The sequence below is a fragment of the Hetaerina americana genome, unplaced genomic scaffold, assembly GCF_022747635.1.
Source record: "Hetaerina americana unplaced genomic scaffold, ioHetAmer1.1.p SCAF_7, whole genome shotgun sequence".
NCBI classification, from domain to species: domain Eukaryota; kingdom Metazoa; phylum Arthropoda; class Insecta; order Odonata; family Calopterygidae; genus Hetaerina; species Hetaerina americana.
The window spans coordinates 44,589,422-44,616,533 of record NW_027287316.1 but is presented as its reverse complement, the minus strand read 5'-3'; the positions used below and the strand labels follow the sequence as shown (position 1 = coordinate 44,616,533).

At 38.7% G+C, this 27,112-nt stretch overlaps 1 protein-coding gene across 1 annotated transcript in view; it reads right to left on the bottom strand.

The window, feature by feature from the left end:
- The window catches only part of LOC139696664 (uncharacterized), a 248,519-nt gene extending 223,067 nt beyond the window's left edge, over positions 1-25,452 (bottom strand). Inside the window, exon 1 of the mRNA XM_071595476.1 lies at positions 25,085-25,452. The gene's annotated coding sequence lies outside the window, so the exon portion shown is untranslated. The remainder of the gene's footprint in view (positions 1-25,084) is intronic.
- Positions 25,453-27,112: the final 1,660 nt, after the last annotated feature.

The window sequence follows — 27,112 nt, the reverse complement described above, 5'->3', positions numbered from 1 at the left end:
AGGGTGGGCATAAGCGGTGAGCAACAGCGATGTTGTCTGATACAACCGGGAAGTGGAAAAGGCCGCGGGGGTTGCGGTGGGGTTTTTGGGCAGTGCGGGAGGGCAGTTTACAAAAAAAAGGTAAAATGAAAAAGAAAACCTCTCGAGATGGGTGCGGGAAGAGAGGGGTTGGTGCAATAAACTTGTCAAATGAAAGTAGATATATATACGTATGTATGTGTGTGTTAGCCTGTGAGCATGTTGATATGTTTAGCTGGAAAGCTGATACGCAGCGCTTGCTTAACGTCCTAGGGTTTATCACAGTGCCCCATATGTACATTTTCTTTACAGTCGTACTTAAGCGCCACATTACGCTATATTTTATAAATAACCCTAGTATTTTCGTCGAAGATTTTTTTTAACACCTTGGAACTACAAATTTCGTCGTGGAATAATTGGAATTATCAAAAATATTTCAAATCGTATCTGGCACTTGTTTGGGAATCGATTTTTTTATGCGATTGGAAACGTAGAACTTAAACGGAAAATGGTACTATATTGCATCACCGGCTTCCACCGTGGGCTTACAAAAACTTAAACAGACGTTAAAATGGCTGATAATACTCTCATCTCGTTTTATTTTTTTGCATTGAAAAATCGGCTTGTTTCATATAATCTCTGTCCTAAGTGCCTGCATGTACTGGGAAAAAACGGCTGTGCTCCGTTGAGTGTTTAGCATGCCCACGAAAGTCAACAAAATCATGGGAAAATTTTGCGAGAAGAGAAAATATTCCGAAATTTCCGTCCGGGGTTTGCAGGGTAGACAGACTATCTCCGAAATGAGATGGGTATGGAAAAGGCGGGAGGGAATTTTACTAGTAGGAGGAGGATTGGAGGGGAGGATTTGTGGGACCAAAACCGACGTAGAAGTGATGAAGAGAATGGGAATGGAATGGAAGTGGAAAACGTTAAACGAAGATGTGGGCAATAAAATATGATAAGAGGACATTCATTTATAACCAAGTTAAATTGCAATATTATTGCGTCCACCAAGTTTATGAGAAAATAGAGTTAAAATGATTTTTAAATGCTCTCCGTGGTCATTGCGCGCCATATTTCAGAGTTGCAATAAATTATCTACTTCAATAAAGCTATTCATAGTTATTTGTCAGGAAAATAATATTTCATTTAAAATGTAAGTAATATAAATATTAAAATGATTAAAACAGTTTCTGTTCCGTAATGACACTTATAATTTTACCCTAAGAAATTCACATTCTTAAATAACGTTTTCGAAAAAATTGATGCGTGAACAGTTTATATTTTTTATATTCAGCGATAAGATGTTTAGCCTCCAGTCTAGAGTTTAAAGAGCACTAATATTTCTTCCACCGGCTAAAGAATACGTGGGAAAAGGTCAAAAGAAGCGAGAGGGCGTCAGAAATCAGCGACATAGCTCGGATTCATGCGATGAAACAATTAAATAGTAATGTCTTGATGAATTTGCACGATTAGAACAGTCGTGGAATAAGATGAAAAAGAAAATTAGCAGCAAAAATAAAGGGAGGGGGATAGGCAGGACTAAGAAACAGACGGACAAACGACCCCATTTGGCCAGCACGGAGACCATTGAATCTTCTTTTATGGGGTCGGGAGGGAGAGAAAACGAGGGACGGACGGGGCAAAAAGAGACGATAGTGTATTATGCTAAGGAAGGCTAGAGATAAGAGAAGTTATTCCAGGAAAAGGAAGGAAATGAAAAGAAAGAAGAAAACATGGACCGTAGAAAACGAGAGAAAGGGAAAGTTCAGTGGTAGAGGACGAAATGTCAGTGGAGTAAGATAAGTAATCATCGTTTAATTTTATCGCCGTGGATTCTTACAGCATTTTGCAGTGACTCTCAAAGTTGCCCATAAAGCTTGATAAGCCATGTGTTTAGCATGCATTGGAGGCCTAAAACCCATCATGGTTACATTAGGGTTATTAAGGTAGGTCACTGATATACTTCATTTAGTATATAAAGTGTTACTGTAATTACTCGATGATGAAACATTTTCTTCAAGTCCACTTCAGGACTTCACTGCTGTCGTTCATTGAGCTAATTAGATTTCGAAGGTAAACATACTCGTACATGGGATGAAAAGCGTACGAACACAAGAATTGCAAGTAGAAATTATAGCAATTAATTTTCAAAATATTAACACCAAACAGTACACTTTAACTAGCTAGGTAACATGGAAAAAAGGATACCAGCATTATTTACAGGAAAACAATAGAACACATTTTGAAATAAAACATTTCGGAGAAACAAAAAAATTAACAGTTTAAAAACAGAAATCCGCTTCAGTTATCCGTTCAAGTACTCAAAGTGACTCGGGCCCAACAACAGTGTTTATGATTAAAGTAAAGAATGGGGCGAATTAAGGCTTCGGAGTCACTTGGCATCACTATGGTTATTTTTACGAATGATCCCCAGGGACCGTTTTACGCTCTATTTTACCGACAGTGTCCCTCAGAACGGTCTGCACAAAACAAATCAGGCGAACCGGAATACCGCAGCAAAATCGTTTCAATTTCTACCGAAAGCGAATATTGGCGTCTATTACGAAACTTTCCGATCAATAGATATCGAGGGAAATGGCGCCAATTTCTGTTGAATTTTTTTTTACCTTAAAACTGATCTGCCCCTCCGAGTCGAGATCCATGATGTGCGAGGTTTGATAACAAAATCGTCCGTTTACCTGAAAGTTATAGAACGAAAATGTTCGTGAGTGACGCAGTGAAACATTCGTGTCGGGATTCAGTATGTCAGTCACTACAGCAAACCGACCTGAAGACAAAGATAAAAAGATATTTTTCCTCTGTACCAGCCATACAAGTTATTAAAACAATATAAGTTACACCTATGCGTAGATAATGGACCTTTTTGAGAGTAATTCTCATAAATAACGGATATCTTATCTCGTTTAAACCTTCGTCATTTGGGTTTAAAATATGAAAAGCAAGAAAAAGAGCATCAAAGAAGTTATAAAAATTAAACTTAAAATGGAAAATATCCACGGTGTGCTCACCCTGGTTAAACTCTTACGTGGAGAGAAGGGAAAGGATGTAAGAGGGAGGGCGATCGTAAAATGAGACGAGGAAAAGGAGCTGCGGATGAAGTATACGCAGGCTCATCTGTAGCGCAGTGGAGGAGTGGTGGAAAAATACTGAGGGTCGACGATCAACTTAGAAAGAAATGTTAGGATGGACATGAAGGAAGCCAAATAAAAATAGGACGAACGGTTACAGTAAGAAGAAATAGAAAAGTGGGTGGATTGAGCATAAGAAACAGGATGAGGGGAGAAAGGTGGGGGAGGAAGGGTAGGAGAGAAGGGAGGAGGAACCAACGGGGATTATAAGAAGCGGCGAAAGGAAAAGGAGCACTGAAGGAAGGAGAGGGGGGTCAGGGAAGAAGGGAAATAATAGGGATAGGGTGGGATTAGGAAGCGGAAAAAAAGGAATCGAGCGGGAGGGAAAAGGCAATGCGAGGATTTGGATGGAGGAGAAGGGGGAAGAGGAGAATAGATACAAGGGAGTGATAAAGTGTCTCTCGCTCAAAAGAATCCGGCGCATGCCCAGTCACCGTGTTTTTCTCTCCTCCTCCACTCCCTCTTAGATTACCCCCGCAGCCAGCACTGCCAGCGAGCTCAACTGGCGCCAGCGGCAGGCGGACGCCGCGCGGAAGAGGATGATGGGAAATATTCAACCACTTTTGCGCCCTTCTTCTCCGCCGTACTCGGAAACCTCTCCTCCCAGGAAACACTCTTACATCCTAACTTCAGGAGATATTGTGGATGAGACGGTGATAAACAATGTGCTCGCGTGTACATAAACGGTTTAGAGGACGGATACAGGTACGCATGCTTGCGCGAGCGCATATTATATACATAATGTCTCAAATATAGAAATGGAAGAGATAGGTAAAAGCCTTTAAGAGAACAAAACAAACTTAACAAATATTCGGCAGGTCTTCTAAGTCGTTGGTATGCTTACATAAATCCACACAAGAAAATCCCTTGTGGGTAGGGAGTTAATGAAAGAGTAGAATTTGTATTTGAAAGCTTGTATGTACGAGCGCATTGGCATGCGCGTGTGTTTACGTGTTCATATATATACACACACACACACACATATATATATATATATATATATATATATATATATATATATATATATATATATACACACACACACACATATATAAAAAAATATATATGTTTATACATGTATATATATTAATACATATGTATTTATATATATAAAAAATGATATAGATTTTTAAAACATCGAAATACAAAGAAAGGAATCTCACATATGTAGTTTTGACGTTTCGACAGCACGGCCGTCATAATCAGAATTCCATTCTCGGGGGAATAGCGGAGAGGATATGTGTGGGGGAATGGTGAGGGGAGGAGAGGTAAGGTACGAATAGGAAACGGACAAAGAGGTGGAAGGGGATATTTAGGCGGCTCTTGGATGAATTCAGTGGGAGGATTGATTCAGTCCGGGAGGTTTAAATGACTGGAGCGCCCAGATATTCGACAATATCTCGGTTTATCACCTCTATGCTACTTGCAGATTTGGGAAGGGTTTCAATCACCGAAACAGAGTCCGTAATCTTTCGATGATATACATGGAAAATGCCAGGTGACTCAGAAAGGTATCAGTTAGGTTATATTATGGTTAGGCACAGATTCAGAAAGTGTAAACAGTGTGATCAATTCGCACAGTTTTCCGGGAGCGGATGCGGACTCTGACCAAAATTTAGTTTTAATGCAACAATTTCAGAGCGTAAAAATCATTCGCCTTGACTGGGACTCGAACCCAGATCCCTCAATATCCGGTCGAGTGCTTTAGCCACTTAAGCTACCGAGGCGTCCTCTTAAACTCTGAAATTTCACATTGCACATTAGCGGATGACTCCGTTAAAAGTTACTGTTGCGGCATCTCCCGCAGTTTCTTTGGAATTTGTCAAAATTTAGTTGTTTAGAAGTGTAGCGTCCGTTTCAAAAATATAAGGTAGGGGTGGCGGGTTGAAAAATGGAATGCAGAAGCATTTAATGGATTGACAAGGGAGGAGTATCAGCAGAATGGAGAGAAAATCATGGATGATGGTAAAGAGCTGAGTACTGTTGAAGAAAAATGGGAATACATCGAAAAAGGATATCGAAAGCCGCAAAAGATTTAGCGGAGAGGAACTGTTAATGGGAAACGGACAATGAAACCATGAATTACGGATGAGATGATTACAAAGAAAGATGAGAGAAGAAAATGGAAGAATATAAACATAGAGCTAGGCAAAAGGAAGTACAAAGAGTTGAATAATAGATAGAGACGGTCAACTAACAAAGCTAAAGAAGCATGGTGGAAGACGCAGTGCGAGGAAATGAAAAGTTTGCAGAGGAAGTGGGAAATTGGTAAGCTCTATAGCAAGGTTAAATCACTAACGGGAAGTAAGAAGGGAAGATTTATGCTAACGGTTAGAGATAAGGCGGGTAAGATAATAATTGACACAGAAAATATCCAAGAGAGATGGAAGGAATGTATAGAAGAACTGTATAGTAAATAACTTAGACCAACAAAGCTAGACATAGAAAAGGAACATGACGTAGAGGAATATAGCTTAGGTCCAGATATACTCGACGATGACATAGAAAGGGCATTAAGGGAGATGAAATGAAATTAGACCGTGGGAGTAGACAACATTCCCATGAAATTACTAAAAGGTGCACGAAAATGTGAGAGGAAGAGTATACATATATGGACTGATTCGTATATCTATGAGGAAGGAATCTGGCCGGAAGACTTTGCGAGATCAGGGTTAGTCTCAATTCCGAAAAAGGTAAAGGCTACATGCTGTGAGGACGTGGGAACAATAGTTTAATTTCCTACGCAGCCAAAGGTGTTCTCAGGATCATCAACAAAAGGATTGGGATTAGGGCAAATGATTACTCAGGGGATGATCAGTTTGGATTTAGGAAGGGGAGAGGCACGCGTGATGCCATTGAAGTATTGAGATCACTAATCGAGAGGAATAAAGAATACAATCAGGAGGTATTTGCTTGTTTCATAGATTTAGAAGGTAGAGGCGTTTGATAGAGTGTATTGGAACAAACTAATGAGTATAGTGCAGAAAATAGGAATAGATGGGAGGGAATGGAGGCTAATCCACAACCTATACATATCTCAGACTGCTCAGGTGCGAGTGGATAACGGGGAGTCCGGATGGGCAGTGTTAGGAAGGGGTGTAAGGCAGGGTTGCCCATTATCACCGTTGCTGTTCAACCTGTATGCGGAGGAAATGATCAAAGAGGCATGGGAAGAACTCGAGGTAGGAATGAAAGTGGGCGGAGAAGTCGTAAAATCAGTCAGGTTTGCTGATGACCAAGCTTTAGTTTGTCAGTCAGCCAAGGGGCTGCAAGCATTGCCGAGTGAATTGGAAATTCAGTGAGATAGATATTGGATAAGAATCAATATTGATAAAACAAAGGTTATGCGATTTTCTAGAAAGAAAAAGGCCAAGCTTAACATTAAAATAGGAGGGCAAAAACTAGAGCAGGTAGAGCAGTTTACGTATCATGGAAGTGTTTTAGACCAACACGACAGTGTTGGGATATTGGAGACTGTGATATAGAGGATCTTGGACAGGATGTTGAAGACTGTGATTTAGGGGAGAATGTTAGGCAAACGAGGAAAGGACAGGAATATGATAGGGATGTTGGACGTGATGAAGGGAGGAATGAAGTACACCGATATGACGAGGTACTTGATGTAGAGTAGGTTGCGGGACTATATTGTCAGGAGTCACAAAATATTTATTTGTCAGTGTTGTCCATCCAAAAACTTAACCTTAACCGGTAGTTTGCTTAATAATATATGAAAACACAAAGAGACCACTTGAACATACATGCAAACTTATTCAAATTCTATCATTATACCCTTTCCTTTGGGGATATTTTCATCTATGCTTTCAGCACAATTATTGCCTCTTTCCCCCCCTTATTCCGTCTTCATCTTTATCATCCTCTCTCTCTCCTCCGACCTGAGGCCCCAATCGTCACGGTTCGGCGGCAGTCGGAGCAGTTTTGTACGTCAGTGTGCGCGCGCGGATGTGTGCGTTCGTGTTTGTCTTTGGCGCCCGCGGGGCCCAGGTGCGTATCCCCCCCGGATGAGAGGGGGGAACGGACGGAAGGGGGGGAGATGTGGATGGGAAGGGGATGGTAGGCGAGGAGGGATTCCTTTCAAACAGTTATTGTTCTGCGGGCAAAGTCTTCTCTCGGGCGTCGCTCCTACTCCCACTCTCCCTCTCTCGTGGGGATCGCGGTTCCGTCGGGATGTGGGTGGGCTATGGGGGCAGGAAGTTATTCGCGCCCCACCGATTTACCCGCGGGCACTAAACGGAAGAATCGTAATCGTTCGCGAGGGAACGCTGGCCCAAAAGGATTGTTTTATTTTATTCTTATGTATTTTTGTTCTTCATACAAAATGCTTATCGGTTTACGTTTGCTTGTTTGTCTGTGCGAGAACAGATAACCTAGGGAACCGAATAAGAGCGAGAGAGAGAGACTGGAGATTGATTACCTATATAGGTAAATCCTTCTATTTGATTACCTATAAATATTTTTGAGGAAAGTTTGGTGTATTGGGATTCTGGGTCATCCTGGACCATGGAAGCTTTCTCTATAATTTTGGCATCTTAAGGCGTTGTTATCGGTAACCAAAGCCCTCATAAACCCTAAATATCTAACATTTATTTAATGTTTTTATAATAAGGAAAACTACACATTTGCATTTCAGAATTCCTTTAATTTGAACAAAATATTAATTAGGTTTATTCGAGTTACTGAAAACATGAAATTAAACTTGGAAAGTTCATTGAATGATTTTTTTCTCATGGGGTTTTTAATAATCTCTTTCAGATTCGGTGTATTTTTCCATTGACATGAATCCAAATACCTACGTATTTTTTCTTGCACTTTAATATTTAGTATATTTTTTATATTCTAAATGACAGTAAATCTAAATATTTTTCATTCTACGTACCATTCATCACATATTAATTCATTTTTCATAAAGATGGAAAATTCTCATCTAATCAATCATTTTATCAGCCGTAAATACCAGTTGTATGACCAAATTTGACAAATAAATCCTATTGGTAAGAGTTTAGCTATTTTACTATCAAAAAATCACTCGTGGAAAATTATTCATTGAAATACTGCAGCCGTCCTTAAGTGGACCGATTGTAGGAAACGATTATAGAGATAGAAATGCAGAAAATCTCGAGTTTTTTTATGATCCAGCTCTTTTCCTATTAAATACGATAAAATTAGAATAATATTCATTTTAAAATATTGAAAAAGCAAAGGAAAGAGAGACTCAGAAGTTCATTTATAAATTAAAACATAATAGCAACATAAAATAAAAGGCAATAGACTAGATTGAAAATTCTGCTAAAAACTCATGTACACAAAACAGTCACTCAATAAATGGAACAAATTTACAACTTTAAGATATAGGTATTCCTTTTTTATGATTCACAACTGACGTATATAAATCAAATAAAATCAGTTCCTGCTTTTGATATATATCTACCATTTGTAACCAGTAAGATTGAATTGGCGCGAAAAACTAACCTTTAATAGCATTTTTTCAATAACTTAACACTGTAGAAAATACAAATATAATCAAGCTAATTTAATCCAATAAAGCTTTCTATGATTTCATATTAGATCAACGAAGGATAATAATATTTGGAAAAATATTAGAACTTGCAGGAATTCCCTAGAAATCTTTTGTCATTACTGTATTACTCTATCGACCATCCATTGAACAGTTGAACTAATAAACTGATAAATATACGCACTTTTGTAAATGCTGCCGCTGGACGCATTAAATATCTCTCTGCTGGCATGAATGTGACTGTGACTGTACATGGTTACGCAATGAATGTCAAATGGATAACACCTCCCAGTATTTATGACCATAATCATTGACTATTATGTTATTTAATAATCAAACATAAATTATTTAAGTCATTTATATCATGGGATAGTTAAAATCGTCGATTAAACACTACCCGATGAATATTCCACACATTTATAAACATCTAAAAGTTTGTCAGTACCAACTTATTTTAAATGGAAACCATTTTTTGTGAAGAAGAGACTATCCAATGATTTTAAATTGGGAAATAATTACCTAACAGCATTTGCTGCATTTAGTCAATTGAATAGTGTGGTGAAATTATGGTCGACGAGATGTGCGAATTAAAATCCTTCAAATTATCGCTACTCCGAGGTCACTAACAACCAGGCCAGCGATATCAGTTAATTTTCTCGTTTGTACAGAGTCAATCTCAGCACTTTTTGAGACGTCACCATTATAAAACCTCCTCTTTATCAAGCTTACTCATTGTGAAGATCTTAATAATGTCAGGTATGAAGGAAGTTTTAATGACAGCCGGAAAAAAATCAGATACCACCACTCTTTGTGCTTCCTTCGTACCAGAAAATCAGCGGCAGCAGTTTTGGATTGTCTTCGTTCAGCCAAGAGGGGTGTCTTGTTAAAAAAAATCTTCCGCTTGCGAATTCATTTATTTTGTGTCGCATTTTTCCTCATTAAAAATGGCACTCCAGATCCCCCTTCGGTCAATGGGCAGTTGACAAATTTATTATATGCTAAGCTAAATGCTAAGCGAGTTTAAAGTGATTTGGTAAAAGTAGGATTCATTCCCAAGTATTAAAGAGGAATAAACGGGATAGCAGGTTCTCATGCTTTTCGTCACCATGTTTATGATATAATTAAAAGAAAAGGTCCGAAAATAAATGTTTACTTATTAAAGCATGAGATGGTGACATTGGAATCGTTTTTCGTACATGTGGCCGTTGTCAAAACACTAGAATTTTTAAAATTTTTTTCATGATCGTACTTCGGTTAATACATCAAGAGAAAACACAGATATTCACGCATACAAACCTATTTTAGAATGATTTCTCACGAGATCTTTGAATAATCCCTTTACTATCATTGTCCTTGTTTTTGATTTCTGTTATTCGAAGATTTTATTTCAATGAAAAAATCTAACGTGTATTAAGGAGTGGCTTAAGGAAATATAGTTGGCGAAGGGTACCGAGTCATTTCGCATTATGCTAAGCCATTCTGTTCTCGACTTTTTCAATTATTATTTATAACTGAATGGTCGGGAAAATTATATCAGGTGAAATCGAAAGAATTCTTTCACCATCGAGACAGAGCTCCGTTCAGATACCTCTGTTACGCAATTAAGCCCCCTACGGAGAGGTTTTTTCAGTTCCGGATACCGCATAATTATCTTTATTAACATATAAAAGGTTAGGGTAACAGTCCTTGTTATAAGATAATATTAATACTTGCTTTATTTGGAGGTTACTATTTTTATATTTTGGCGTTGCTACAATACGCACTACTATATTTTGCATCTCCCTCGTCTTTTCATACCAGTATCTTCAAATTAAAATTAAAAGTTGGCGAATTTTTTATCTGCCGCTCGACCACACTTTCAACGTGTCCCAGTGATTTCAATATTCCATCAAATATTCGTTTCATATGCATCGAGTGAAGTGCAAAACATTTTTGTTATTTTTATAGAGCTCATTTATGCGATACCTTAGCAAAAGGTATTTTAATTCTACAAACGATAACCGCTGTTGGGTACTATTAATTTCGTGAAAAACTTTTTTTATCCCTCCGATGAAGGGAGTGGGTAAAAAAATTCCTCGATTCTGCCATTCACACCCTTTGCCCTGTGCGCATGTTCATGTCTGAGCGAATAAGATTGAATTTGGGTGGTTGGATAAGGTGGGCAATAATGGATGACTGATTTCCTTAGAACCTAAGAGTGCCGTAAAACATTCTCCTCTATGTCTTGTCCCATGTTTAGGGGAATGAATACGTGTGCATGGTGCCAGTTATACTAATTTCTGTTGTCCTTGTTTCTACTGTTCGTCGAAAATGGAAATTGACGAAATTACGGAGCAACGAAACAACATCAAGTTTTTTTTGGTGAAGAGCGGTAAAAGTTATCAAGGAATTACTGAAATTTTGACAGCTTTTTACGGTGATAATACTCGGAAGAAAACATCCGTTATCAAGTGAATTAAGCGTTTCAAAGAGAGCCGACAAGACGTCACGGATGATGCAAGACCGGGGCGACCTTCTACCACCTGTGTTGACGACAACATTGATCGTGTGCGGTCCCTTGTCCTTACCGATCGTCGAAAAACTGTCCGAATGATAGCTGATGAACTGAATTTAGGAAAATCAACAGTGAACACTATTTTAAACGAACATGATGGATGGATCCTTCTCCATGGCAATACACCTGCACATTCAGCATTGATCGTTCGCCAATTTCTGGAAAAAAATTCAATCACCATCCTTAATTATTCTCCTTATTCGTCAGATCTCGCCTCCTGCGACTTTTTTCCTATTCCCAAAATGTAAAAATGTGATGAGAGGGCATCACTGGGAAGATGTGGACACAATGAAGCAAGAAACGATGACAACAAAAAAACCTCTCTGTCGAGGACTTCTAAGGGTGCTTCAAACAGTGGAAAAGAAGACGGAATAAGTCCATAGCAACGAATGGAGAGTACTTTGAAGGGGAAAAAATCGATATAGACTAAATTTTGCAAACTAAAGTTTTTATGGCCTCAGTTCACATATTTATTGGACAGGGTAGTATATAATTTAAGATGGGCGTCAAATTCATTCATTATCAATTAACATATTCTGGAAAATACATATCATCCTACTTCGTCTGTTTTTAATGTATTCTTCTCCTTTGTCAATTCTTCTTCTCCTATAATGATTCTTCTTCAGCGGAAAGCGATTATTAAAATATAACATCGCTCATATGGCTAGGACGATGCTCCTTCCTGCAATAGCGTTTCGTTTCTTGTCATTTATGACTACGCACGACTTTTCAAAAATTAATTTCTACACGTCTACATTCCTTCAACTGGTAAAACAAGAATTCGCCAATTGCTTTAATCGCAAATGATCCATCTCCACGGCGCACTTTGATGAAGTCTGGGCCCGCCCGTGTGCCGCATGCGTCATACTCTCGTCCTTGACGTCTTTTCCACTGAAGCACATCCATATCCGTTTACTTCGCTGCCATCTGGCCGAAGCTTCACTCTAGCGACTACGTTTTTCGAATACCCACGTGCTCTCGGTGTGTATGATCTGAGCGTGAGAGAGTCTGCGGGGAGAGATTCTGGTGGAAGTGAAGGAGTTGCATCGCCGGAAGTGGCCGTCAGTAGCTCTCAAACTCTTGGTTAGTGGGTTTGGGGTGAGGGAGAGAGAGTCGGCGAGGGGGAGGAGGAGCGAACCTTGAGCCTAGTGAGAGACGTGGCAGGTGGGGAAATAGGAGGGATGCAGTGGGGGCATAAGAGAGCAACAGGAGGGAAGGGTAGGAAGGAAAGGGAGTTTAGAGAGTGAGGGAGGTTTTTTTCTAAGGGATCCGGAGGAGCCCTGGGATGCCTCCTGAGGGGACGGAGGAAATGGAGCGAATTGGGTAGAACAGTGAGGTTGAGCGAATATGAAACCCTTTGGTAGAGTGGAAAGAGAGGTTAGGGTGAAATTATTATTGCCTCCGATATCGTTGATTCTCACCGTTTCCTCCACCACCGTTAGAAATCGGGGCAGGGAGTTGTTAAAGGGTACGCGCCTAGTAGGAAGCTTGATAGATTTAAGTTTAATAAGCGCGCCCTCTCACTCGCTAGCTATCAGCAAACTTAACGCGAACATTAAACACATCTTAGTAGTTGGCAGAACTTAGACCGACAAAACATCGAAATGATGAAATCTGGGTTTACATAATCCCCTAATAGAGTAAGAGATAGCAACGCATCCCTTGCCAAAAAATTTGAGAATCAAGCTCTTAATATCTTAATGAGAGCTATAAATAATAATTTGGGCAAATAAAGTTCACGATACTGTTAATAGAACGGTATACCTTTGAATGAACAATGTCATTTAAATTCTATTTCCCTTTCACGGGTAGGTTATGTGCGTATTGAGGAGGAAATTATTCGGAGAGTAAAATTATGAGGATACTACTGACGTTTTCACAAAAATTTGCAATTCTGGAAGCAATTTCTGATCTATCAGGGTAAATTTTCAAATTATTAACTATAAGTTCTATGAAAATTTCCGTTCAATTTTTTTCAACTGATTGCGGAAATATTATATGGAAGTTATTGCGATTACTTCCACGTAAGGGAGTACCTTCATTCTATTTTATTTAAAATTGGTACAGATTTTATTTAAACATTTTAGGGCTATATTATATTTTCCCAGTTCAAGTCCTGAACAATTAAAATTTTGGAATCTATTTATAGAGCGATTTCCGTTATTCAATTACCATTTAGTGAGCTTGATCGACGAAATACGAGGCTAAAGGAGATACCATCTGCTTCAAGGGCATAACACTAAGGTTGGCGTAAGGGCGCTTTCAAAAGTAGGCTCCGAATAAGAGAATGGACGGCATCAAATATGAGAAAGAAGGAGAAGGAAGGGGAGATAAAAGTGAAGGGAAGGTCTGACGTTACCTAAATGCAGGAGGGCCATAAGGTGTATCTCATATAATAATGATGTGCATTTTGATCCATAGGAGAGGAGATTTTTCTGTCCCGAAACGCATTAACGACAATTTTTTCATGCACAGTTAGTGTGCTCTCCGGTTGTCTTGATAAATTGCCTCGTTGTTGAAATGCTTCAATCCCAGCCAAAGGACACTTTTCTGCTTGAAATCCTTGAAATTCTCAAGTAATTGTTTGTTTTCTCTATTACCGCTTAGTTTGATTAATTTCATATATTAAATATTTGAGCGTATATTTTGACCGTTGGGTTTGCTTTAAACATTCAGATTCATTCACAAACGCATTCATACGTGAGAGTATAGTATTCACACAGCTGGCAAATTTTCTATCGATTGATTGAAGAGTTATCCTGCGGGAAAAAATACAGAGGAAAATGCAAGATGCGAAACTAGAAAGGGCGTAGGATGAAAATCTATGGTTACTTTATATATTTTATTTATTTAGTTTGCTTAGATAATTTGAATGGTATATGCGTCATGTTTAAAGCAACTGATGGAAACTACTTATGGATTCAACATGACGATTATTAGGATATTTTATGATTTTAATAATTAAAGCTATCTATAAGTGAGTTTAGCTTTAAATAAAACGCAGGTTATTATTTCAATCGTTTTAGTGTATGATTTTTCTCAATTAATGACAGTTATAGAAAGAGTACGAATGCATATGCAGGAAGTCACTTAACTTAAGCGTGTACCAATAGTGACTTATCCTTTTACTTTTTTCGGCCAATATCTACCGAACTAAAAGAATAGAACCAAAAGTATTTTTTATTCATTTTCTTATACAGAATGATATTATGTTTCTAAAGAAATAGATATTTTCCGTTTTATATTGATGAATAATAGTCTCAAATTAGTCTTACACTACATAAGCAGCATTATCGCGGACGACATACTTCTTGCAATTTCGAAAACGTTACTTGTGTGAATAAGCTTAGTAAGCAAATACTATTTTTTATTGAGATAAGGCAGGAGGTGGAGATAAGAGGGCAGTGTTGGTAGGAAAAGAGGATTACATAAGAAGAAACGAAGGGAATGATGTGAGAAGAGCTATTTTGGGCACCTAAATCTTTTATAAGGCTTTATAAAACTTTTAATTTTGTTTTTAAAAAAAGCATCATTGAAAAATGTACTTAATAGCCATTTACAGCAAAGAACTTGTTAAGGATAATTACATTTTAAATAATGAATTACACGAACGAAGGTGTCTTCAGATAGATACGACTTAGGACAAATTACAACCAATATTTGAATTAGTTATCCGCCCGTAGGTTGATAAAATTAAATATACTGGGTACTTCCAACTTGGAAATTTATGGCAAAAGAATTGAGTTGCAAGGAAATGGAGCAACATCATACCCTGATTCTTTGACAACTATTGTATACAAAATAAAGAAACATATACATTTCATAATCATTGGTTGGATAGTGTAGTTATAAAATTCGTAATGCCTAAATTGTACATAATACTGTTTAAAGTGTGGCAATGTCAGATTAATATATAATATTTCATATTTTTGTTATTTATCATAAGTATTTCATAATATTTGAGAAACACAAAGAGGTTCGCTGCTCAAAATTACAAGTCCTTGATGTTGTGCAAAAGGAATATTCCTTTAAATATTTTAAATAATTCACCAACTCGATAAAATTCGAAACATTTTTAATTTTTTGGAGCGTTTCTTAAAAAATAATAGAAAAGTAAATCATGACAATTCAAGTGTTGAATTTGAGTTTTTTTTATCAAAAGAACTTACGATGGCACAAATGGAACTACCTGCTTATTATATAGGTAGCACTTATGATATACGTAATTTAATCATCATCTTTACTTCTTGAAGTCCGTTTAATCTTAATAGGTTTCATTACTTTTAGTTCAGCGGGTGAAGAAATAATATCGTCACTCATCTTCTATTATGACCTTCTAATACAATCAAAGAAAGTGAAAGAAAAGGTAGCTCAAATTAGCTTAACTTGATAAATATGCTTGAATTATTCAGATCATATCGCTTCTTGAAAGTCCCTTATGTAATTTACATGAGATGAACAAAAACAGCTATTACTACCCTAATTTTATTTTATTTCTGATAATAGTAGATTTGGAGAATGATGACATACGTGAGCCATTTAAAATGTAATTCAGATATTTATCCTTGTATTTTTAATAATTGCCTTTTAGAATAGTTGATTTATTTCTAAATCACTCGAAAAAACAAATAATTTATATTTGAAATCTAAATATCACAAGCATTAGGACGAATATAAATGTTTCTCAATACTCTGGTTTCAGATACTTGGGGTATGGTTCCGTGATTCAACACCTATAAGGGAATTCCATTAGAAACTCTTTCCTGCAAAAACTTGGTTAGAACTAAAAATTATAAGTAATTAAGATGGTGTATGGGTAAAACAAATTTTACGCCACAATTTTTGAATGTGAAGCTTTTAACGAGGAACGTGGAACGCATCTGTTAGAGGGAGAAAAGTTGAGATTGATGCAGGGCAGAAGAAAAATCCGATAGCGATTTCATCGCTTTTCCCATGTCCCAAAAGACATGTACATTCCTGGCCCTGGTCGTTTGCTTTCCGAGGGTTATAAGCGATTCGAGGAAGCCTGGTGCGATAAATAAAAGGGAAGGGTTCTGCACACTCCGGCGAGCACTTTGTCTATCTTAACTCTGGCACTTTGATTCTGATGGGTTAATGGCTGTGCATGTGCAGGGAGGGTGAAAGGGAGTATTTGAACCTCGTTGGAAGGATTTCCCGGAGGAGGAGGAGGATGGTTTGGAAACGGCCCGAAGAACGCGGAGAGCGTAAACACTTACTAAACACACGGTCTGGAATGAGGAACTGGGTGGAAATCCTAAGGTAAGGGCGAGAACAACCATTAAGTATTCCAATTGAGCATTTTTCATTATTTTAATTGAATTGACGCATTTTGTTCGAGTGGTAACACCGCCAAGCAGGATTTTGTATGCCTGTTTTCATTCGTGCCCTTCCAGCCGTTCACTTCCGGGTTATAGAGAGTCAAAAAGACTTGATAAGTGATTTCAGGGGACCTTCCCCTTATTTTCCCTTATTTCTGTGGTTAAATGCCAATTACTTCGCAAAAACTAGGTTTTATCCCGATACTAACACGCGTAAAATAAATCTGGTTTGATCGATAATATTAAATATATTTATGTATAAGGGCATATTTATGCATCCTTGACTGGTGGTCAATAAAATCTAAATAAAAAGTAAGAATTTCACTGGTATACTTCAAATTACTTTAAATACAGTGTAATTACACTTTGCATTACTATCTTAACTACCGTGAACTCCTGGTAGAATAGTTCGAGGCCATTAACCTCCAATTCGAGCAAGTTAAACTTAAACATAGGATTAAGTACTTTTACGTTTTCTTTACTGCACCCTCACCTGTAGTCTCTAGTTCATCATCTATAATCTTTCACTCCCTTTTTTATGCATTCATGTAAATTTCATGAGGCTTCTTTGTCTTAGTTTCTTTCAAAATTTGTATGACTTTGCTGAGCAAGTTTCTGTCTCTATGTATTTTGTATACAGTGAGACACAATTTCAATGCATTCCGGTAACAGCTCTTGATTTCTCTCCTCCAGTTGTGATTACACAGGCAATAAAAATGAAATTATTTGAAAAATTCAAACTGCGCGCGGCCAATTGACCGAGAGGCTGCCCATATCGGGGTTTTCGGACTCGAACTACTCCAATGATTCTTTCAAAAAAAACTTACGTTGCTTTCCTATCTCTGATATTCATTATTGATGCATCTTAATGTTTAATAAACACATCAAATATAGTTGGAACTCAGGACTTGCACTTGAAGTTTTCAAATAATCTTCGTGCCACTATTATTTGAAAACATCGAGATGACGCCAACCAGAGTAAAGTCTTAGTCTGTAAATCATTTTCGAATTAAGTAAACTATTTTTTACCATTTCAAGTTTGTATTAAACAAATTAATTGGAAGAATTAGGTCTTAGGTGCCAAGATGACCTCGTTAATTTTAAATCGTAACATAATTCAGTCGTCTCCAAAATCCCTACTTGTAGTAGGATTTGTTTCTTTTAGGTTAACCGGCGATTGCGCTCACCACTCGATGGGCCGCTGCCTGCACTATAATGCGAATTCACGATTGAAAATTTGTCCAGCACATTGACATTACGACTTGAATTATATCACGATTTTTTTCATACCATCTGGCGAAATGTTTTCTATCATTACAAATGCTTGAATTCATAATTTTTTACCATCAAATACTGGACGAATTTTAAAGCATATCAAATGTGTTCTTCTGCAATATAATATCATTGATAAGGAATCCGAAATACAGCTGACTGCAACTGATCACCTGAATATCATTATTCACTTACTTAAAAATCTGTATAAATGTTACCTTCGGTTAACCGCATTGAAACCTGTTATTTATTGTTTAACTTGGATACACTTCCACTTACATCGGGTAGACCACCTTACATACTCCACTCCCAAGCACGATGAATTTAATATTATTTCGTATTTGAGACTCATGACGAGGCGTTTCAACTGATGTGTACTGTTATACCTAGCTGAGTGAGGCAAACGTTAATACAGTCGTTGAAATATCGCTGCACGAAAACAATGTATGATATTAATTCAAACATTTTTGGGCTTGGAGATTCAAACATTTGAGTGACAAGATAGTTTTGTCTTTTTTGGACTTTATAAAACAAGATTTTTTTATCGGTTATGGCCATACGTTCAGTGTTTTTTCAAACTTTCATACCTTAACTTTTTACTAGTTGTAGTCTGCCGGCTTAGGACAGATTTAATGATCAACCCTGGCACTACACACTGATGTATTCCGAAGCCCTAACTAAAATGGCACGTAATATCCCTAAACTCCATACTGCAAGTACACATTGCAATATATTTATCTTTAGTTGTACACACTTTCAACGTCTATTAATTACATCCAAAATGATTACTATTTTTCGCCTTCTACCTAGCTTTCCCTATACTACCTTGATCAAAAATTTCCCGGAATTTATTCAGAAAATTAAAAATACAAGTTTATTCATCTAAATCTATATTGTCCCCTTCAAAGTAATCCCCATCGACTGCAACACACTTATGCCAGCGCTTGATCCAATCCTCGAAACATTTTTTATATTCGGTTTTCGGTATGTCCATCAGTGCTTCCTGCGATTTTTCCATTATTTCCTCTCGGCTGCTAAAACGCGTTCCCCGTAATGGTTTTTTAACTCGATTGAACAGAAAGAAGTCACAGGGAGCCAAATCAGGTGAATTCGGTGGCTGTTGGATGGTATTTGTTGCATTTTTCGTCAAAAATTACGAATAATGATAGCACTGTGCGACGGTGCGTTATCATGGTGCAAAATCCACGAGTTTTCTGCCCACATTTCTGGTCTCTTTCGGCGAATTGCTTCACGCAAACGTCTCATAACGCCCAAATAATACTCTTTGTTTACTGTCTGGCCTTCTGGCAAAAATTCATGATGCACTACACCGTTGTAATCCATGAAAACCGTCAGCATTGCCTTCTTTTTTGACTGAAAACGACGTGGTTTTTTTGGTCTCGGCTCATTTGGTGAACGCCATTCACTTGCCTGATGTCTGGATTGCGTGTCGTACTCATAAACCCACGTCTCGTCTCCAGTAATGATCCTTTTGATGAATGTGGGATCGGATTCAGCCTCGCAAATCATGTCTTTTGCGACGTCAACACGGTCTCTTTTTTGCATGAAATTGAGGTCTTTTGGCACCAACTTTGCTGCTACACGACGGAAACCCAAATCATTAACCACAATGTCTTGGGCGGATCCATAGGCAATGTTCAAGTCCTCCGCTATTTCTCTGATGGTTAATTTGCGGTTATTGACCAACATTTCTTTTACTTTATCAATTTTTTCACCGACTTTCGATGTCGATGGTCTGCCACTGCGTTCATCATCTTCGATTGACTCACGACCACTTCTTCACGACCACTTCTTCACCACGCTCGCGCCACTGGTAAACGACCGTTTTTTTTAGAGAATCGTTGCCGAAACACTTTTCCAACATTTCCAACGTCCGTGCGCCACTAAATCCGTTTTTTACGCAAAATTTAATACAAGTTCGTTGTTGCAAATTTAAATCCATTTCTTGCAATTGTAAAAAATCGCCAACACACACAGAGATAGATGTACTCTTGGCTACGTAACTTTTGCAAATGTCAAGTTATGACACTAAGATTTAAAGGGAATATCAACAACAGATGTACCAATTTAACAAAAAAAAAACAGAACTCAAATCGGAACGATGGGAGCGCCACACGGTGGTTATTCCGGGAACCTTTTGATCAAGGTAGTATTCTCCCAAATATTACCTTCTTCGGAACCCCACTGCCTATCAGTATAGCCTGCATCCACGGTCCCGTCTTCTTCGAATTTCCCCCTACCGTAACTAGGCCTTAATCGTTCGTTTACCTTTCGGTCCATTTTATTTTCTTCATTCTTTTCCTCGCCCATATCTCAAAATCCACCAATTCCTATCATCTTGCCTCAAAGACCAAGTTTCCGAGCCAATGAAAAATGCACTCCAAAGAACTTTAGTTTTCAACCGTATTTTTTTGATATCTTAACTATCACTTCTTTGCTTAGCAAAATTCTTCTTTCAATGTCCCTACTACACTGCCGGCACTGGTTGAAAATACCTCATCAGTTGTGAAATGTTCTTCATGTTCTAGTTTATTTCCCCAAACTTAAATGTTTATCTTATACATCCAATTCATGAGAATCATATGACCTTCATTTACTATAGATGGATTCTCATTCCATGCATCCCTCACTGATTACACAATGCGCTATGCAATTATGGTAACCATTTGGCTGATTGGCTAACTAAGACCTGGTCATCCACAAATCTTATTTGAAGAGCTCCCCGCTTATTTTCACTTCAGCTTCATTTTCTCCATATACATCGATTACCATTTCTTCCGTATATAAATTGAAAAGAAAAATATGATGTATAACCCTGCCTTATTCTCCTGCCTGGCACTCTTAGTCTCGTCTTTTCATTTGTTATCCACCCTTATGTAGTCTGGTCCAGGATACAGGTTCAGAATCAGTGTACAGGTTCAGGATAAGCCTTCCAGTTTGCTCAGTTTATCTTATGCAAAATGTTCATTAACTTTGCCCATTTCAATCTGTCGAACACCTCTCACAAAGCATATTAGTAACCACATGCTGATTATATACACACATTCTGATGCTACGTACATTTATGTACTCACATACTAGTACATGCTGATTATAAACTACTAATGTTCCTTTATATCTGGCATCATTGCTCGTGCGACACGTGTCACCGTCTCCTTTCTAAATCCAAAGTGTTCTCCTTCTAAGACCTTGATGTTGTAAATTCTGTTATTAAATTTATCTGCATTTATCTGAATTTCCAGCTGAGCCATGTGCTCCTAAACATGACCAATCGGTAGGTTCTATGCACCATCGTGGAGATACACCATTTCACAGCAGCATTTTCGACGTACTTAGGCTTTCGAGTTTCTAGGGCAATCCAATAAGGGGCGGGAACGATTCGAGTTTTTCTGAGGATAATTTGAGTGTCCAGGCTGAGATGAAGGTGGCCCTGTTTTTACACATTTGAATGTGAATTTCCTCTAAACAGGAGGTTAGAGATAAGTATTATAAGTTGTATTATCTAATAAAATCTGAATACTTAGTGCTGATGAAGGTTGCGGTATAGATGAATATTAATAAACGAAACATTTTAAAGTGGCTCTCGAGACCTATGATAACGAGTCTGAGTATGAACATTGATTCTATCATCTCGTCGAGATGGATCATATAAATCCTCTCATTGGTTCCTTAAGATCTACTGACTGAAGGCATGTACATAGATGCATGGGAGCAAAAACCATTTTCAAATTTGGCATTTTGACTCTATGGTATCTTTAAAGGAGTCTTACGGCGTGCTGGAACATATCTAATGGCGATCAGGAAACGTTGTAAAGTTTTCGAGTCAAAATTCCCGAACGGGATTTAACTAAAAAAAAAGACTTCACCTTTCCGAATGGTTAGAATTTCATCAGCATGAATATGTAGTTTAAGAAAAGCAAATGCTTAGCTTCTGATAGGACGTGTGTGTGTATGTATACATATATATATATATATATATATATATATATATATATTCATTCATTCATTTTCGTGTGCATAATATCTATATATTATACAGACGGAAAACACTCTTGGAGGAAACGTCGTATAGCAACTAAATACAGTGCATATTAAACGCGAATTAAAAGCCACGATCTTCTCCATTTGCGAAAACATAAAAAGACTTATTGTCCTTTTTATTTGTGATAATATTTTAATTATATATATATATATATATATATATATATATATATATATATATATATGTGTGTGTGTGTGTGTGTGTGTGTGTATTGTTCCGATTTACGAAAAATGAACTCTCTGAAAATTAGCTGCATATATCATAACTCCTATTTACATGACTAGTTTTTACGACGAAAAGACAAATTGAATCTCATTCAATGAAATCACACCATTGCTACATACTATTATGACTGGTCGACGACAAAAATCTTAAATAAATAAAGGCAATCACAAATGTATGCGTTGAATATTTCATTGACACAGCCACTTATTTCACCGGAAGGAAACTGGCTTTTCCACCTTCAGGGGAAAAGGTGGTTTTGCCACCGAAATATTGAAAAAACAAAATAAAATTTTGAGTAGCCTTATATTATATTTATTTTTATTGATTAACCCTCTAATATACAATGTATTATTTCTGATCGATAATTTTTTTATTAGTAGGTTGTTAATACAACTACAGGAATCGGTTTAACTTTAATATGAAAAATATGCAAAATGAAATAATACTTTATAGGAAAATATCATTCACTGAGAAATTACAGACGAGCAATGCGAGGAGGTAGAAATGATAATCTCATCCGATAAGAACCCAATATAAATTCAAAATTTATGTATCAGTACTAGTTTTTTACAAACTGAATTGGTTTAATGTCTGACCCAAAATACTACAATCACGTATTCAATTCACTTACTTAACAATTTAAAATATTATTAATTAGTTAACCCTATATTATAATGCTACCCAGATAGTATAGGAATATTAGCAATGCATTCATTTTTAAACTTGATAACATCATATTATTTGCATTTAAGTGAAATAACATGTCAATGGGAACTTAGATTGCGGAATAGAATCGTAACTTTTACTGGTCATGCATGCATTTATGCTTAAAATATTTCTTAAAAGTGTTTTCAGTATATTTATTGAGATATTCATGCATGAACTCCAGGTAAATGAAGCTGAACGACTAAACATTATGTATATGCCAACGGAGTCAACCAAATATTTGGCCAAACAAAAATACCAAATGTTGTTTTATGGGATGATTATACAAGTTTCAAGAACTGCGCCACTTATTATGCTCCGACTTATAGCAATATCAAGCAGCTTTTAAACAATAAAAATGTATCCTTGAAAAATAAAATAGATACCAGTTATCAATTGGTGAAAAGCCGTCATCAACAAAGCATATGGGTAGGCGTTAGCATATGTACGATGGAAATAATTACTCGCAATATGACACTTTTAAATTCACCCATTTTATGAATGCAGACTGTTTTTTTACTCGTAGAAGCATGCAGGCCAGATTGTATTTTTTCCGCACGACAGGTGCAACAAGAAAACGAAAAAAAAAATTCACTGTAAATGCTCGAATGGAACTTCTCATTTTCATCAATCTTGTGCCTTAGATTTGTTGGATAGTGTAATTAGTTTATTCTAGTCAACAATTTTGACCAACCGCTTCATCTTCCATTTGCATTTGTTTGACCCCGTTTCAGTGAATGCGCAAAGAGAGGCCAGGTAAGTAATTTTTGGAACTAATTGAGCGCATTGATTTCCTCAAACGTATGAAATATGCAAATTAATCTCTCGAAAATGAACATGCATAATGCTGGTTGAAATGAAGTTAACTGAAAAAGTTTGAGGAAAATAAAATGCATCTCTTGAAACAATTCGAGTTAGCTCACCTCCCATGGCCTCACGGTTGATTGGTACATTGTGACCAACATATTTAGTGGAAAAAATTTTCCGGGATATGGCCTTCGGTTATGGTAAATGAATTGGTCGTTACTTTTGGATGGTACGGGATTGCTACTCAGGGACGGAAATAATGCAGCAGAAGAATCGTAATTTCTTTGCAATGAAAATCCTTCACAAATGCTCATCCGGATAGCGGACACAAGAATAATAGAGAAAATTAAAACTTAAAAGGTATCAGGTAACAGGTCAGTAAAATTCAAATCCTTCCATAGCATTATAGATGCGTATACCGTGAACAGTTCTGTATTATTTCTATTGGAATTTAAGTCCAAAGTGGATCATGTGGAATCAGATCGGAGATCGGGAAAGGGGTTTTTTTTTACTGAGATTCGTTTAGAATTGTACGATGTCAAAAACGTTTGACCAGCATTCAGATGTTAGTTATATTAGTTGTCGATACAACCGTTTTCATTCAATTTGTTGCGACTATATAGAAGGAAGTACTTGAACGCATAGTTAGGGTGTACGAAATATATACACTTCAGCCTCTTGCGAAAAAGAGCGCTAGCCAGGGATTCCCACGCCCGCATTGTTGAAGATAAATATATCTTTTCAAATTGATATACTTCATGAACTTCAAACGAAATTTCACTCTCATGATGGCGTAATTCACTCTGGATTAAACAAACTGATCATAATGACAGCAATATATGGTGGGAATTGTGTGCCACCTGACACTTCCTATCAGCACATGTGTATTTTTAATAATAAATAATAATAAATATCTTTTTAAAATTTTTGCCACAGTTATTTAGCTGTCTGACTGTGGGGAAAACAAAATAAAACATGCAGTTCCATTCAATTGGGCACACTGAAACTTTTTTTGATAAATGAGAGGAAAAAATGATATTATCACAATAAAATAGCAATGTATTAATGAGAATCGCCATTAAAATCTTCCTCTGAGCGTTTTTATGGTGTACATTACATTGGCGATATATATTCACATTGAAACATACATCCTATCTGCACCAATTATTCGTAGTCTTTCTTTAAGCATGACCCTTTTCATCAACAATATTCGTCCCTCCCGTGTGGTTTGAAGGAAATAATTCGCGAAACAATTTATGCACGATTGGACTCCATTATTCCGTCACGTTGGAAAGCAATAATCGACACTTGCGCCACCGTCCAATCGGAAAAAAATACAAACCATTCGTCACGTGTGGCAGAGATAAACAAAAAAAAATTACCACGATGCGTCAAAAGAATTCAAGCTGGACTCACCAGGAGCGTGCCGCAGGAATGAAAAACACGTCAATAAACTTTGGCATCCCTCGGAAACTTCGACTCCATCGTCCACTCCCGCCAAACGCGGAAAGAAATCGTCGAGCTTGTTGCAGGAATAATTATTCGTCAAAGAAATACCGCGCGAATTAGATGAGACCTGTCTCCTTTCCGCCGCGGTTGTGATATTATTTTAAAAAAATTTCGATAAACTCTTGATACTCCGTTATAATCGGCAATAATGCGTTAAACGTAAAACATCGGGAGGGGAAGGGGTGCGAAGATGGAGTAAAAGAATCAGAGGGAAGGACATTAAGAGAGGGAAAAAAGCGAGCGAACCCGAGGGCAACAAAACATCAACAGCCCGATACACGTCATAGGAATTCAAATGGGACTCACCACGCAAAGAGCCCGAGGCGGCCGCCCTCTCTACTCTCGCCACCCCCGCTCTCACTCTGCCTCGCTCTCTCCTCCTCCCCCCGGCCTCGGTCGCCACTCCCACCTCCTCCACCGCTGCTGCCCCCCCCTTCGGGCACACCGCCTCTCCTTTCCCTCCTCTTCCTCCCCCCCGTCCCACCACCGACACCACACCGCCGAGGGTCCCCTTCCCTCCTTGCCTCCCTCCTCCTCTCGCCCCTCCTCGACACACCGAGAGAGAGAGAGAGAAGGCCGAGGTGGGGGGACCCGTCCCCTCCCCACCCTCTCCCCTGCGATCGATCTATATAGCGTCGATTAGACGGCCGTGCGAGCGTGAGTACGATTGTCTTCTTCTGCGGGACTGGCGGGGGCGGCGGTGGTGGTGGCGATGGCGGTGGTTTTGGTGCTTGGGGGGGGAGGCGCAGAGGGAGGAAATGGTCACCGTCGAGAGAGAGCGATTTTTCGGGCCGAGACGTCCACCCACGGCGAGCGTTTACTTCTCCCCCCCCTATCCTCCTCCTCTCCCCCCCACCCCCCCGCCCCCGTGGGTCCTCTTTCACCGCGCGAAAACGCTGTCGAAGGGGAGGGGGGCTCGCTAGGTGGGTGCGAGCGAGCGGGCGGTTAGGTGGCGAGGCAAAAAGAAGGGTTTTTTTTTGTCCCCTTCCAGCCGGCCCGCGTGTCTCTCCTCTATCTCTCTTGGTCACCTGGGCGCGACGCTGTTACACCGTATCCTATGGTCAGGGGGAGAGAGGGGAGGGAGACAAATGAGAAGCGAATCCCTTCTATGCGTCCACCTCACGAATGCGAGCGGGATCCACCACGCTTTTTTGTCACCTCGTCCTTCGTTCTCCAATCCTTCCTCCCACACGCCCCAGTTCCACCACCCACCCACCCCCCCTCCCGTGCCTCCCCTCAGCTGTGCATCCGCGGAAACAGGGTCACTTCACGTAGGGGAGAATGGTGCGTCGTCTGAAGGTTCACACAATAATATGAAGGACAAATAAGGCGGCACTATTCGACGGCTCGAGGACGGAGTGGGTGGTTGGTGGGTGAGGGGTTGGGAGGGCTGGGGGGCAGGGAGGAGAAGACGTGATCCGGAAGGGGGGGTGGGGACTGCGTTGCTGCGGTCGTCTCCACGTCTTTCGTCCTCTTCGTTGTTCTTCTCCTCCTGTCTTCTTCCGCCTCCTCTCTCCGCCCCACAAAAATAATGCTCTTCCTCAGGATCGTTTCCTTTTTCCCCGGGCGGGACCCCCCTCCAGACAAAACCTGGCCCGCAGGCGAGGTGAGAGCGGCGATGTGGAATACCGGGCTCGGGGGAGATCGAGAAGAGGGACACCATGCAGTTACGCCCCCCACTTTTCCAGTCGCGCACAGAAACACAGGATGAGAAGGAAACAGCAGGACCAACACCCTAACCTCCTCGCTATATTTCCGTCCTGTTCTTCTCAAATCGGATGACGACGCTCAGGTAACTCACGCAAGCATTAATTTTGCGTGTGCGTGATTATTATGTATAATTGTGAGAGAGTGGATAAAAAAAATATATATATAGATGAATAAATATATATATACTTTTTTTATGTACTTTTGCGTGCGGGTTCGCGTCACAGC